The following is a 14761-nucleotide window of genomic DNA, read 5'->3' as shown; positions in this document are numbered from 1 at the left end:
CCAACACCTGTTGATATCGAAGAAGCTTTCATATCCAATACTTCTTCATATTCGGGAAGAACTTTAGTAAACTGGAATATAGATGGAATATCTGAACATCAAATCTTAGATACCATGAGGCATATGACTATGTATGCATCTGCATGCAAAATGGTAGGAACCCATAATCAAGAAATAGCAAAAGCCATAATCTGTGGTTTTACATGATAGTTACGTGGATGGTGGGATATCCATCTCCCAGAATCTATTAAAAAACAAATATTAAATAATACAAGACAATGGACTGTCAAGAATGAACAAAACCAAGATGTCCTTTATACAAAAAGTGATGCAATCAATACACTAATTTATACTATTACTCTCCATTTTATAGGAAATACAGCTGTCTTAGCATCTAGATCCGAAGATCTTTTATCTAACTTAAGATGTCCGACTCTATCCCACTACAAATGGTATAAAGATGTACTCTTTTCCCATTTATTATTAATAGAAGATAGCCAGCTTGAATACGAGAAAGAAAAATTCATAGCTGGATTACCTTATTTATTGGTTGAGAAGGTAAAAGAACGTCTTATAAATAAAAATGGTGGTATAATAAATTATTCTAAATATACGTTAGGAGAATTATCTGCTGAAATATGTGCTGAAGGACTAGCATTATGCACATATATGAAACTAAAGAAACAACTTGATAACAAAAAAATGATCAGTAAAAAAGAATTAGGAGATTTTTGTGAACAATTTGGTTACCATATAGAAAAAGATAAAATTCATAAAGGGATTACCGGATTGGACCGTTTCTTCTAATGTCGCGGGTATTGTAGAAGGTTTAGCAAATATTCCAAAGAGTTGTTCTAATTCAGCAAGAGTAGCATGGGGATAAGCTTGTTTCATTTGCTTAATATAAAAAGAGAAAGTATGTAGGTCAATAGTATTGGGTGCAGTATTATGAGCAGAAGTATTATATATCTCAGAGGATGGAGGAAATGAACGTGGGTCCGTACTAAATATATCCCACCATTTGATTTTAATAGTTTTCCAAAGACGGGGAATATATGTATAATTATTAGAATTATTTTCGAAAATAGCATACTCCCATTTGCAGATCTAGGGTATTTGATATATAGACATGAAATAAAGATGGTAGTCTATCAAATCTGTACATGTATTATGTTCAGAGAATTTATTTTGGAAGGCTTGAAAAGTGTCTGGTAGTATTTGAGTAGAAGATCCTCAAATAAGAAACCAATGGCGAAACCAGTTAGGAAATCTTTCAAGTATAGGCATTTTGAACTATATATACCAGAAAAGAGTATTATTAGGATTCTGATATAAAAAGACTTTATGTCAGGCTTCAATATATTCAGCATACCGAAAATATTTATATTGGTATTCAGTATTTAATAATTTTTTCCCTTGAGTAGGGTTGTTACCCCAATCCTCATAGGTAAGTAATTTTTTGATCTGTAGCTTAGAGTAAGCATACATATTTGTATTTCCTTGAAAAAAGTGAACAATAGAGACTGATCCTGTTTCCATCAAAACTGATTCATACCATTCACGGGTTTTGATACCATTGATCGGGTTTAAATGGTTTTGAAGATAAAGGGGAGCTAATTTACGTGGGTCAATATGAATGTGTTTGTCATCTATGGTATTATCAGCTAGGAAAGCATTATCTATGTAAACAGATTTGGACACTGAGGAGGTTTGCTTATTTGGGTTTTGGGCTAGAGACAAAGCAGGACTTGGTGTATTATGTTTTGGACTTTGAATAAAATATTCTGAGACATTGGTGGATCTTAGTGGAGACATTGGTTGTATTTGTAAAAAGGGTTGGCTAAAGAAAGTTGGCCCGAGAGTTGAAGTTAGAGACGCTAAGACACCCAGTCTAAAAGACCGTTAAGGCCAGAAGAGACGCTGAGGTCAAAACAGACATAAGAGGTAGTCAAGGAGGACTGTCCAGATAACACTCATCTGCAACCTAATAATGAAAAATTTTATTAGAAATCTTACTGATAAAGCTGTTGGACAAACTAGTAATACTCTAAGGATTAAGAATAAAGAAGAAATAATTATAAATGATATTGAAAACCAAATACAAAATTGGAACATACCAAAAGTACCTATATTTAATATATATAGAAAAGAAACATTCAATTTAAAAATAGGTTATGCTATAAAAACTGTAGAACAGGCCTTGTCTGTTACTAGTAACCAGGAAGACTTTCAACTTTTATCAAATAAAATATTACAAGAACATAAAAATAAAAATTATAAATATCTACGTATTGGGTTAATACAAATAGCAATTAAACCATTAACAAGATTAGGACTTAACAATTCTGTTCTTGTATGCCTAAGAGATACAAGACACAATAGGTTTTTTTATTCATTACTTGGAATAGTGGAATCCAGTCTTTGTAGTGGACCAATATATTTTAATTGTTTCCCTAATTATTCTGTATCTTTAACAGATCCTAATATATTAAATGTTTTATCCTTAAATCTTAAAACACAAGGATTTGATATGATGCAAGGATCCCAAAATATTGCAATAGTTTATCGTATTTATTATAAAGTTGACAACCCTATGTCCTAATGTTCTTCAAGTAGATACAAGAGGTCAAACTATACTATTCCAAACTAATATAGAAAAATCCAACACTATAGTTTCAAAAACAATATCTTGGTCTGATATACGATTACCAAAATCATGGTTAATACACAATGACAACCAACCATCACAAATTCCAGTTCAAAACATTCCTGACAGGATTGTTGAACATATTAATGGGAACATCGAAATACAATTTCCAAATCATATAAGTCGTTCTTATCAGGATGATTCAGTAGTATCATCAATATATGATAATCCAAGAAATGAACCTTTGAAATTAGAACCATCCAGAAAATTTGTCACAACATATGACAGACCACAAAGACCCGCATCTAGAAACAGCCAACATCCTGAACCACAACTTCAAGGGCTATTGAGAACATTTGAAATTATAATCATTCCAAAATATAAACCTGCCCAGAATGAGCATGATAAATTAGAATTTCAAATATTAACCCTTACAGAAGAAAGAAAACTAGATAAAAGTTATATTACCAATGACTATTTATCAGAGAAAAATGCAAGTATACGTAAATGGTATCTTAATACGTTCAAACCTAGATTAGTAGAATTATTCCATAAAAAGTTTAATAAATTTATTTAAAAGGAGAAAACAAAAATATGTTTCTTTGATTGGTTAAAAAATATATATAACGATAAAAATATTGAAATACCTGACTTTGAAGTCAATACTCTTGAATCTCAATCCACAAAATTCAATACTATTAGTAGCAAAGAAATCACTTGTATACATCCTCCAGAACAAAATCTAACCATTAAAGGAGTTAGTAAACAACTTTCTGAAAAAGATACAGAGGAATCAAGTACTTCTACCCAAATAGTTGTATATGAAACAACAGCAACCCCATATAAATTAACTACTTCAGATGTCACAAGATTTGACTTACTTCCTCATATAAATGAACAAAATAATTATACGAATCTTTACCTACAAACAATAGGCAAACAAACAGTACGAATTGAAAATCTTTTATCTCCAGCTCCATCCATTCCTGTACCAAAACAATTACTATTTAAACCTCCTCCTGAGCTAAACAAAGAAAAATTTCTTATCGGAGATGATAAAAAAACATTAATGGATCAATTAATATCAAAATTATCTAAACTTGATATTATAAATAAAGCCAAAGAAAAGGTTCCTGAACATGAAACCTCAATGCTTCAAGAAGAAGTTGATTAATCTATGGATGATACAATTGAAAATAGAGAATAAGCATTTAATCAATCTATGACATCTAGCCCACATATAGATGAAATCCAAAGAATTGCATATTCCAAACATTGGAAACCTGCAATAGCCTTACCATATCATAGAAGACCAACACTTGTTGATATCCAATTTGAAGAAGCTTTCATATCCAATACTTCTTCCTATTCGGGAAGAACTTTAGTAAACTGGAATATAGATGGAATATCTGAACATCAAATCTTAGATACCATGAGACATATGACTATGTATGCATCTGCATGCAAAATGGTAGGAACCCATGATCAAGAAATAACAAAAGCCATAATTTGTGGTTTTATAGGATAGTTACGTGGATGGTGGGATTTCCATTTCCCAGAATCTATTAAAAAACAAATATTAAATAATACAAGATAATGGATTGCTAAAAATGAATAAAACCAAGATGTCCTTTATATAGAAAGTGATGCAGTCAATACGCTAATTTATACTATTACTCTCCATTTTATAGGAAATACTGTTGTCTTAGCATCTAGATCCGAAGATCTTTTATCTAATTTAAGATGTCCGACTCTATCCCATTACAAATGGTATAAAGATGTATTCTTTTCCCGTTTGTTATTACAAGAAGATAGCCAGCTTGAACACTGGAAAGAAAAATTCATAGCTGGATTACCTTATTTATTGGTTGAGAAGGTAAAAGAACGTCTTAAAATGGTATAATAAATTATTCTAAATATATGTTAGGAGAATTATCTGCTAAAATATGTGCTGAAGGATTAACATTATGCACAGATATGAAACTAAAGAAACAACTTGATAAACAAAAAATGACCGGTAGAAAAGAATTAGGAGATTTTTGTGAACAATTTGGTGACCATATAGAAAAAGATAAAATTCATAAATCTCATAAAAAAATGCATAGATCTAACCAAAAAGAAAAATATCATTCTAAGAAATACAAACATAGAGAAAAAAGAGATAAATTTATCAAAAGATTCGCTTCCAAATATTCTGTCTTTAAGAAAAAGGGCAAAAGAAAATTACCCGTCTGTTATAAATGTGGTAAAATTGGCCATTATAAAAGCCAATATAAAAACAAAAAGAAAATCGAAACTCTTATATTAGATGAATCTTTAAGAAATAATCTATTTGACCTAGTACAAATATATAATTCCTCTACTAGTTCTGATACGGATTCTCAATCCAGTAGCGATATGTCATTACTAGGAAAAATACAAGATGAAAATCTTATTTGGTCAGATACATCAGATGAATCTGATAATGATCTATGCAAACAACGCTTTGGCAAAACTCCAACTTGTTCTGGTAAAATTCTAACTTATAGTCTTCATACCCTGACAAAAGAAGATAATTTTATTTTAGATCTGAGAGAAAAAATATCTGATCCCGATGACAAAAGACAGGTTATCACACAATTTATTAATTTAACTAAAGAAAAGCCTAAACTAGTTACGTTGATCAAACCTCTAGATGAATATAATTTCTCTATTATAATGAAAAAAATCAGTCAACATGAAGCTATTCATAAAGAACCCACTATTGCTGAACTCAAAACAGAAGTGAATAATATTAAAATTGAAGTATTCCAATTAAAAAATTAGATACAAATTCTACAATTACAAAATAACGTTTCAAATGTAGCATTTGAAAATGATGATATTGAATTTGATAATTTAGTCCATTCTTATAATCCTAAAAATAAACTTGAATCTTCAGGAGTCAAAATCAAGGAAGACGAAACTACATCCTTAAATTTACTTAATAAAGTAATTACTCAAAAATGGTTTGTATTAGTCAAAATTGTAGTCAATAATGAGTATGACTTCCAATCTTTAGTCTTAATAGACTCTGGAGCAGATTTAAACTGTTTAAATGAAGGATTAGTACCTACTAAATATTTTAATAAAACAACCCAAATTTTAAACACTGCTGATGGAAGTAGATTATATATTAAATATAAATTATCAAATACTATGATCTGCAATAATGGGCATTGTTTTCCAACCTCTTTTATCATGGTTAAAGGATTAAGTCAAGCTGTTATCCTTGGTGTACCCTTTCTAACTTTACTTTATCCCATGACAATTACTCATACAGGAATAAAAACACAAATACACGGTACTACAATCCAATTTGAATTCTTAGATAAACCTAAAATCAAAGAAATCAATACTGTCAAAACAATTATTAAACAAAAGGAACATTTTTTATGTTCTTTACAGACAGAAATCAAACATAAAATAATATGTGAAAAATTACGAATATCTGAATTAATACAGAAAAAAATCTCTTAAAACATTAATTGAAAAGGAAATATGTAACGATTTACCTAATGCATTCTAGAATAGGAAACAACATATTATTAATTTACCCTATGAGCCTGATTTTGATAAAAAGAAAATACCCACAAAAGCTTAACCAATTCAAATGAACAGTGAATTACTACAAACATGCAAAGCTGAAATAGACGACTTAATCCAGAAACAAGTAATAAGACCTAGTCAATCCCCTTGGAGTTGCTCAGTGTCTTATGTAAATAAGAATGCTGAAAAAGAAAGAGGAGTTCCTCTACTAGTTATAAATTATAAACCTCTTAATAAAATTTTACAATGGATTAGTTATCCAATTTCTAATAAAAAAGATTTATTAGACAGACTTGTCAATGCAATTATCTTTTCTAAATTTTATATAAAATCAGGTTTTTGGCAAATACAAATTAAAGAAGAAGATAAATATAAAACAACATTTAATATACCATTTAGCCAATTTGAATGGAATGTCATGCCTTTGGTCTAAAAAATACTCCATCTGAATTTCAAAAAATAATGAATGATGTATTCAATCCTTATCATAAATTTATGATAGTCTACATTGATGATGTCTTAATATTCTTTGATTCTATTGATCAACATTTTAAACATCTTAACACTTTTATCAATACAGTAAAACATGCTGGGTTAGTAGTTTCTGCTAAAAAAATTAATTTATTTCAAACAAAAATAAGATTTTTAGGGCATAATATTAACCAAGGCACTATCATTCCCCTTGATCGATCTATTCTATTCGCTGACAAATTCCCTGATAAAATCCTAGATAAAATCGAACTTCAACGATTTCTAGGATATTTAAACTATATTAGTGATTTTTATAAAGATCTTGCTCTGGATGCTAAACCTTTATATGATAGACTCAAAAAGAATCCTCCACCTTGGACGGATCTTCACTTGGGTTAGTAGTTTCTGCTAAAAAAATTAATTTATTTCAAACAAAAATAATATTTTTAGGACATAATATTAACCAAGGCACTATCATTCCCCTTGATCGATCTATTCTATTCGCTGACAAATTCCCTGATAAAATCCTAGATAAAACCGAACTTCAAGGATTTCTAGGATGTTTAAACTATATTAGTGATTTTTATAGAGATCTTGTTCTGGATGCTAAAACCTTATATGATACACTAAAAAAGAATCCTCCACCTTGAACGGATCTTCATACTAAGGCAGTTCAACAACTCAAACTAAAAGCAAAAGAATTACCTTGTTTAACTTTACCTAATCCTACTACGTTCAAAATAATTGAATGCGATGCCTCTAAACTCGATTTAGGAGGAATATTAAAACAACAAATTGATTCTAAAGAACAACTTATTCGCTTCACTTCTAAAGCTTGGAATTCTACTCAAAAGAATTATTCCACTGTCAAAAAAGAATTATTAGCTATTATATATTGTGTAACTAAATTTCAAAGTGATATTCTTAATCAACATTTTTTAATATGCACTGATTGCAAAGCTGCAAAAGATATTCTGCAAAAGGATGTTCATAATCTTGTTTCTAAACAAATTTTTGCTCCCTGGCAAGCCATCTTATCTGCTTTTGACTTTTCTATTGAACATATTCACAGTACCTCTAACTCCTTACCAGATTTTTTTACCCGTGAATTTTTACAGGGCGGGCCGTACATTACCACCTCTTCCACCTGAAGAGCCACTCCCTTACGGATTACAACTTTTTCATCTCAATATGAATATGAATACTAATACATCTCACAAATCAAAACAAAAAACCCTAATGGACTTAGTTCCTTTTAATTCATCTGAGCCTCCTATGCTCAGCCAACCCTTTTTACAAATACAACCAATGTCTCCACTAAGATTCACCAATGTCCCAGAATATTTTATTCAAAGTCCAAAACATAATACACCAAGTCCTGCTTTGTCTCCAGCCCAAAACCCAAATAAGCAAATCTCCTCAGTGTCCAAATCTGTTTACATAGATAATGCTTTCCTTGCTGATATTACCATATATGACAAATACATTCATATTGACCCATATAAATTAGCTCCCCTTTATCTTCAAAACCATTTAAACCCGATCAAAGGTATCAAAACCCGTGAATGGTATGAATCAGTTTTGATGGAAACATGATCAGTCTCTATTGTTCACTTTTTTCAAGGAAATACAAATCTGTATGCTTACTCTAAGCTACAGATCAAAAAATTACTTACCTATGAGGATTGGGGTAACAACACTACTCAAGGAAAAAAATTATTAAATACTGAATACCAATATAAATATTTTCGATATGCTGAATATATTGAAACCTGACATACAGGCTTTTTATACCAGAATCCTAATAATACTCATTCCTGGTATATACAGTTCAAAATGCCTATACTTGAAAGATTTCCTAGCTGGTTTCGCCATTGGTTCTTTATTTGGGGATCTTCTACCCAAATACTACCAGACACTTTTCAAGCCTTCCAAAATAAATTCTCTGAACATAATACATGTACAGATTTGATAGAGTACCATCTTTATTTCATGTCTATATATCAAATACCCTGGATCTGCAAATGGGAGTATGCTATTTTCGAAAATAATTCTCATAATTATACATATATTCCCCGTCTTGAGAAATCTATTAAAATCAAATAGTGGGATATATTTAGTACGGACCCACGTTCGTTTCCTCTCAAAAGGATTCCTCCATCCTCTGAGATATATAATACTTCTGCTCATAATATTGCACCCAATACTGTTGACCTACATACTTTCTCTTCTTATATTAAGCAAAAGAAACAAGCCTATCCTCATGCTACTCTTGCTGAATTAAAACAACAACTCTTTGGAATATTTGCTGAACCTTCTACAGTACCGACGACATCAGAAGAAACGGTCCAATCCGGTAATCCCTTACTGGAGGATTTCAGTCAAAAATCCGACTCTTAGGCCCAGGCCCATCAAATCCAAGAAACATATTCTCCTTATCCATAAGCAGACCTGATATGACCCTTTGAATAGTAAAAAGATTCTCCTTATCCATATAGTAGACCTGATATGACCCTTTGAATAGTAAAAAGCAGATTCCTTCACTTGATAACACTCCTACACAGTATAAAGCATGCTGAAGTGACTCCAAGCACAGTAATTAGATTCCTTTTTCTGGTGTGACTAAGTATTAGTCAAATCACTTCCTTCTTTGACGAACACCAAAGCATCCACGTGTCCTCATAAATAGTATCATAGTTGTCGTATAAATAGTACCATAGTTGTCGTTTTACAAAAAGCAAGAATCTTCCATGACCGCTACGGTTCTGATGCTATTTTATTGACACATGGCACCCCATTCTACCAAGCCTTCATCACCGACATTCCTCAGCCACAAACACAGTCCTCCTTATCTACAAGGCATCTTCCATCATATCACCATCCTCTCAGAGGCGCATCTTCGTCCACCTGGCAACCATCGACATTCGTCTCCGTCTATAAAACCCCATCTCCGCGAACATTGAAAGGCAGAGCAGGGAAACCTCACAGCTACATCAGAAGTCCTTCTTCATTCCTCTCTTATTTTCCTCTGCTATTCTCTCTTTCTTTTCTACTACAGTAGATTAGCTTTCTCACAGTCCTGTATACACCGTCTACTACAAAGTCGGTAACTTTTATTCTTACTTTTCTTCATGTGTGATTGTAATTTCTCTTTTCTCCCTTCTTACTGTCCATCAGAATGGAAGTTGTTTAATAGCTACTGTATATGTCAGCAGTAAGTTTCATGTAAACATTACTATTCCATTGTGTTGATGTTTGTATTGATGTTATAATTATGAAATGCAGTTGAAATTAGTTTTCAGTATTAAAATTAGAAATTAAACTCATACCTCTTGGATTATCTTAGAAGTTTCTTTTATTTCTACTGTCTTCATAATATTTTTATTCTTCTATTATATCGCAATTTTACGACAATTAATTGACTATAATTATGCTTTATTCATGTTTTTAAGATAATAATAATAAGATTTAATTAGGGTAGATCTTGGCGCGTTTATGGTATCAGAGCCAACTCTGTTCACACCTGTTCACTATCGTCGTAGAGAATCACTAGTTTCAAAAACAACTTCATCATAAGAAATCTAAGAAAATTATCCATTAAAGAAAGTTGGCCCGAGAGTTGAGTTTAGAGACGCTCAGATACCTAGTCTAAAAGACCGTTTAGGCCAGTAGAGCCGCTGAGGTTGAAACGGACATAAGAGGTAGTCAAGGAGGACTGTCCAGATAACACTGATTTGCAACTTACTAATGGAAAATTTTATTAGAAATCTTACTGATAAAGCTGTTGGACATACTAATAATACTCTAAGGATTAAGAATAAAAAAGAAATAATTATAAGTGATATTGAAAACCAAATACAAAATTGGAACATACCAAAAGTACCTATATCTAATATATATAGAAAAGGAACATTCAAATTAAAAATAGGTTATGCTATAAAACCTGTAGAACAGACCTTGTCTGTTGTTAGTAACTAGGAAGACTTTCAACTTTTATCGAATAAAATATTGCAAGAACATAAAAATAAAAATTATAAATATCTACATATTGGGTTAATACAAATAACAATTAAACCATTAACAAGATTAGGACTTAACAATTCTGTTCTTGTATGTCGAAGAGATACAAGACACAATAGGTTTTTTGATTCATTACTTGGAATGGTGGAATCCAGTCTTTGTAGTGGACCAATATATTTTAATTGTTTCCCTAATTATTCTGTGTTTTTAACAGATCCTAATATATTAAATGTTTTATCCTTAATAAATTAATAATATGTTGTTTTTTATTCCAGAATGCATTAGGTAAATCGTTACATATTTCCTTTTCAATTAATGTTTTAAGGAATTGTATTTTCTGTATTAATTTAGAATTTTGTAATTTTTCACATATTATTTTATGTTTGATTTCTGTCTGTAAAGAACATAAAAAATGTTCCTTTTGTTTAATAATTGTTTTGACAGTATTGATTTCTTTGATTTTAGGTTTATCTAAGAACTCAAATTGGATGGTAGTACCGTGTATTTGTGTTTCTATTCCTGTATGAGTAATTGTCATGGGATAAAATAAAGTTAGAAAGGGTACACCAAGGATAACAGCTTGACTTAATCCTTTAACCATGATAAAAGGGGTTGGAAAACAATGCCCATTATTACAGATCATAGTATTTGATAATTTATATTTAATATATAATCTACTTCCATCAGCAGTGTTTAAAATTTGGGTTGTTTTATCAAAATATTTAGTAGGTACTAATCCTTCATTTAGACAGTTTAAATCTACTCCAGAGTCTATTAAGCCTAAAGATTGGAAGTCATACTCATTATTGACTACAATTTTAACTAATACAAACCATTTTTGAGTAATTACTTTATTAAGTAAATTTAAGGATGTAGTATCGTCGTCCTTGATTTTGACTCCTGAAGATTTAGGTTTATTTCTAAGATTATAAGTATGGACTAAATTATTAAATTCAAGATCATCATTTTAAATTGCTGCATCCGAAAGGTTATTTTGTAATTCTAGAATTTGTATCCTATTTTTTAATTGGGATACTTCAATTTTATTTTGAGTAGGATTCCAAGCTTTAGAAGTAAAGCGAATAAGTTATTCTTGAGAATCAATTTGTTCTTTTAATATTCCTCCAAAACCGAGTTCAGAGGCATCGCATTCAATTATTTTGAACGCAGTAGGATTAGGTAAAGTTAAACAAGGTAATTCTTTAGCTTTTAGTTTGAGTTGTTGAACTGCCTTAGTATGAAGATCCGTCCAAGGTGGAGGATTATTTTTGAGTCTATCATATAAAAGTTTAGCATCAAGAGCAAGATCTTTATAAAAATCACTAGAATACTAATACATCTCACAAATCAAAACAAAAAACCCCAATGGACTTAGTTCCTTTTAATTCATCTGAGTCTCCTATGCTCAGCCAACCCTTTTTACAAATACAACCAATGTCTCCACTAAGATCCACCAATGTCCCAGAATATTTTATATAAAGTCCAAAACATAATACACCAAGTCCTGCTTTGTCTCTAGCCCAAAACCCAAATAAGCAAACCTCCTCAGTGTCCAAATCTTTTTACATAGATAATGCTTTCCTAGCTGATATTACCATAGATGACAAACACATTCATATTGACCTACATAAATTAGCTCCCCTTTATCTTCCGAAACTAAAGAAACAACTTGATGAACAAAAAATGACTAGTAGAAAAGAATTATGAGATTTTTGTGAACAATTTGGTTACCATATAGAAAAGATAAATGTCATAAAAAAATGCATAGATCTAACCAAAAAGAAAAAGATCATTCTAAGAAATACAAACATAGAGAAAAAAGAGATAAATTTATCAAAAGATTCGCTCCCAAATATTCTGCCTTTAAGAAAAAGGCAAAAGAAAATTACCCGTCAGTTATAAATTTGGAAAAATTGGCCATTATAAAAGCCAATGTAAAAATCAAAAGAAAATCGAAACTCTTATATTAGATGAATCGTTAAGAAATAATCTATTTGACCTAGTACAAATATATAATTCCTCTACTAGTTCTGATACGGATTCTCAATCCAGTAGCAATATATCATTACTAGGAAATATACAAGATGAAAATCTTATTTGGTCAGACACATCAAATGAATCTGATAATGATCTATGCAAACAATGCTCTGGCAAAACTCCAACTTGTTCTGGTAAAATTCCAACTTTACCTTGACAAAAGAAGATAACTTTATTGTAGATCTGATAGAAAAAATATCTGATCCCGATGACAAAAGACAGGTTATCACACAATTTATTAATTTAACTAAAAAAAAACCTAAACCAGTTATGTTGATCAAACCTCCAGATGAATATAACTTCTCTACTATAATGAAAAAAATCAGTCAACATGAAGCTATTAATAAAGAACCCACTATTGTTGAACTCAAAGCAGAAGTGAATAATATTAAAATTGAAGTATCCCAATTAAAAAATAGGATACAAATTCTAGAATTACAAAATAACGTTTCAGATGCAGCAATTGAAAATGATGATATTGAATTTGATAATTTAGTCCATACTTATAATCTTAGAAATAAACCTGAATCTTCAGGAGTCAAAATCAAGGAAGACGATACTACATCCTTAAATTTACTTATACGTAAATGGTATCTAAATACATTCGAACCTAAATTAGTAGAAATATTCCATAAAAATTTTAATAAATTTATTGAAAAGGAGAAAACAATAATATGTTTCTTTGATTGGTTAAGAAATATATGTAGCGATAAAAATATTGAAATACCTGACTTTGAAGTCAATACTCTTGATTCTCAATTAACAAAATTCAATACTACTAGTGGCAAAGAAATCACTTGTATCCATCCTCCAGAACAAAGTCTAACAATTAAAGGAGTTAGTAAACAACTCTCCGAAAAAGATACAGAGGAATCAAGTACTTCTACCCAAATAATTGTATATGAAACAACAGCAACCCCATATAAATTAACTACTTCAGATGTCACAAGATTTGACTTACTTCCTCATATAATTGAACAAAATAATTCTTAATAAAAAAGATTTATTAGACAGACTTGTCAATGCAGTCATCTTTTCTAAATTTGATATGAAATCAGGTTTTTGGCAAATACAAATTAAAGAAGAAGATAAATATAAAACAACATTTAATGTACCATTTGGCCAATTTGAATGGAATGTCATGCCTTTTTGTCTAAAAAATGCTCCATCTGAATTTCAAAAAATAATGAATGATGTTTTCAATCCTTATCATAAATTTATGATAGTCTACATTGATGATGTCTTACTATTCTCTTGAGTAGAATTTCAAGCTTTAAAAGTAAAGCGAATAAGTTATTCTTGAGAATCAATTTGTTGTTTTAATATTCCTCCTAAACCGAGTTCAGAGGCATCACATTCAATTATTTTTAACGCAGTAGGATTAGGTAAAGTTCAACAAGGTAATTCTTTTGCTTTTAGTATGAGTTGTTGAACTGCCTTAGTATGAAGATCCGTCCAAGGTGGAGGTTTCTTTTTGAGTCTATCATATAAAGGTTTAGCATCAAGAGCAAGATTTTTATAAAAATCACTAATATAGTTTAAACATCCTAGAAATCGTTGAAGTTCGGTTTTATCTAGGATTTTATCAGGAAATTTGTCAGCGAATAGAATAGATCGATCAATGGGAATGATAGTGCCTTGGTTAATATTATGTCCTAAAAATCTTATTTTTGTTAAGAAAAAATTAATTTTTTTTAGTAGAAACTACTAATCCAGCATGTTTACTGCATTGATAAAAGTGTTAAGATGTTTAAAATATTGATCAATAGAATCAGAGAATATTAAGACATCATCAATGTAGACTATCATAAATTTATGATAAGGATTGAATACATCATTCATTATTTTTTGAAATTCAGATGGAGCATTTTTTAAACCAAAAGGCATGACATTCCATTCAAATTGGCCAAATGGTACATTAAATGCTGTTTTATATTTATCTTCTTCTTTAATTTGTATTTGCCAAAAACCTTATTTCATATCAAATTTTAAAAAGATGACTGCATTGACAAGTCTGTC

The sequence above is a fragment of the Amborella trichopoda genome, chromosome 13 (genome assembly GCF_054954075.1).
Source record: "Amborella trichopoda isolate Santa Cruz 75 chromosome 13, AtrichopodaSantaCruz75HAP2 v2.0, whole genome shotgun sequence".
NCBI lineage: Eukaryota > Viridiplantae > Streptophyta > Magnoliopsida > Amborellales > Amborellaceae > Amborella > Amborella trichopoda.
The sequence above is the reverse complement of the archived record's forward strand: the minus strand, read 5'-3'. Positions refer to the sequence as shown.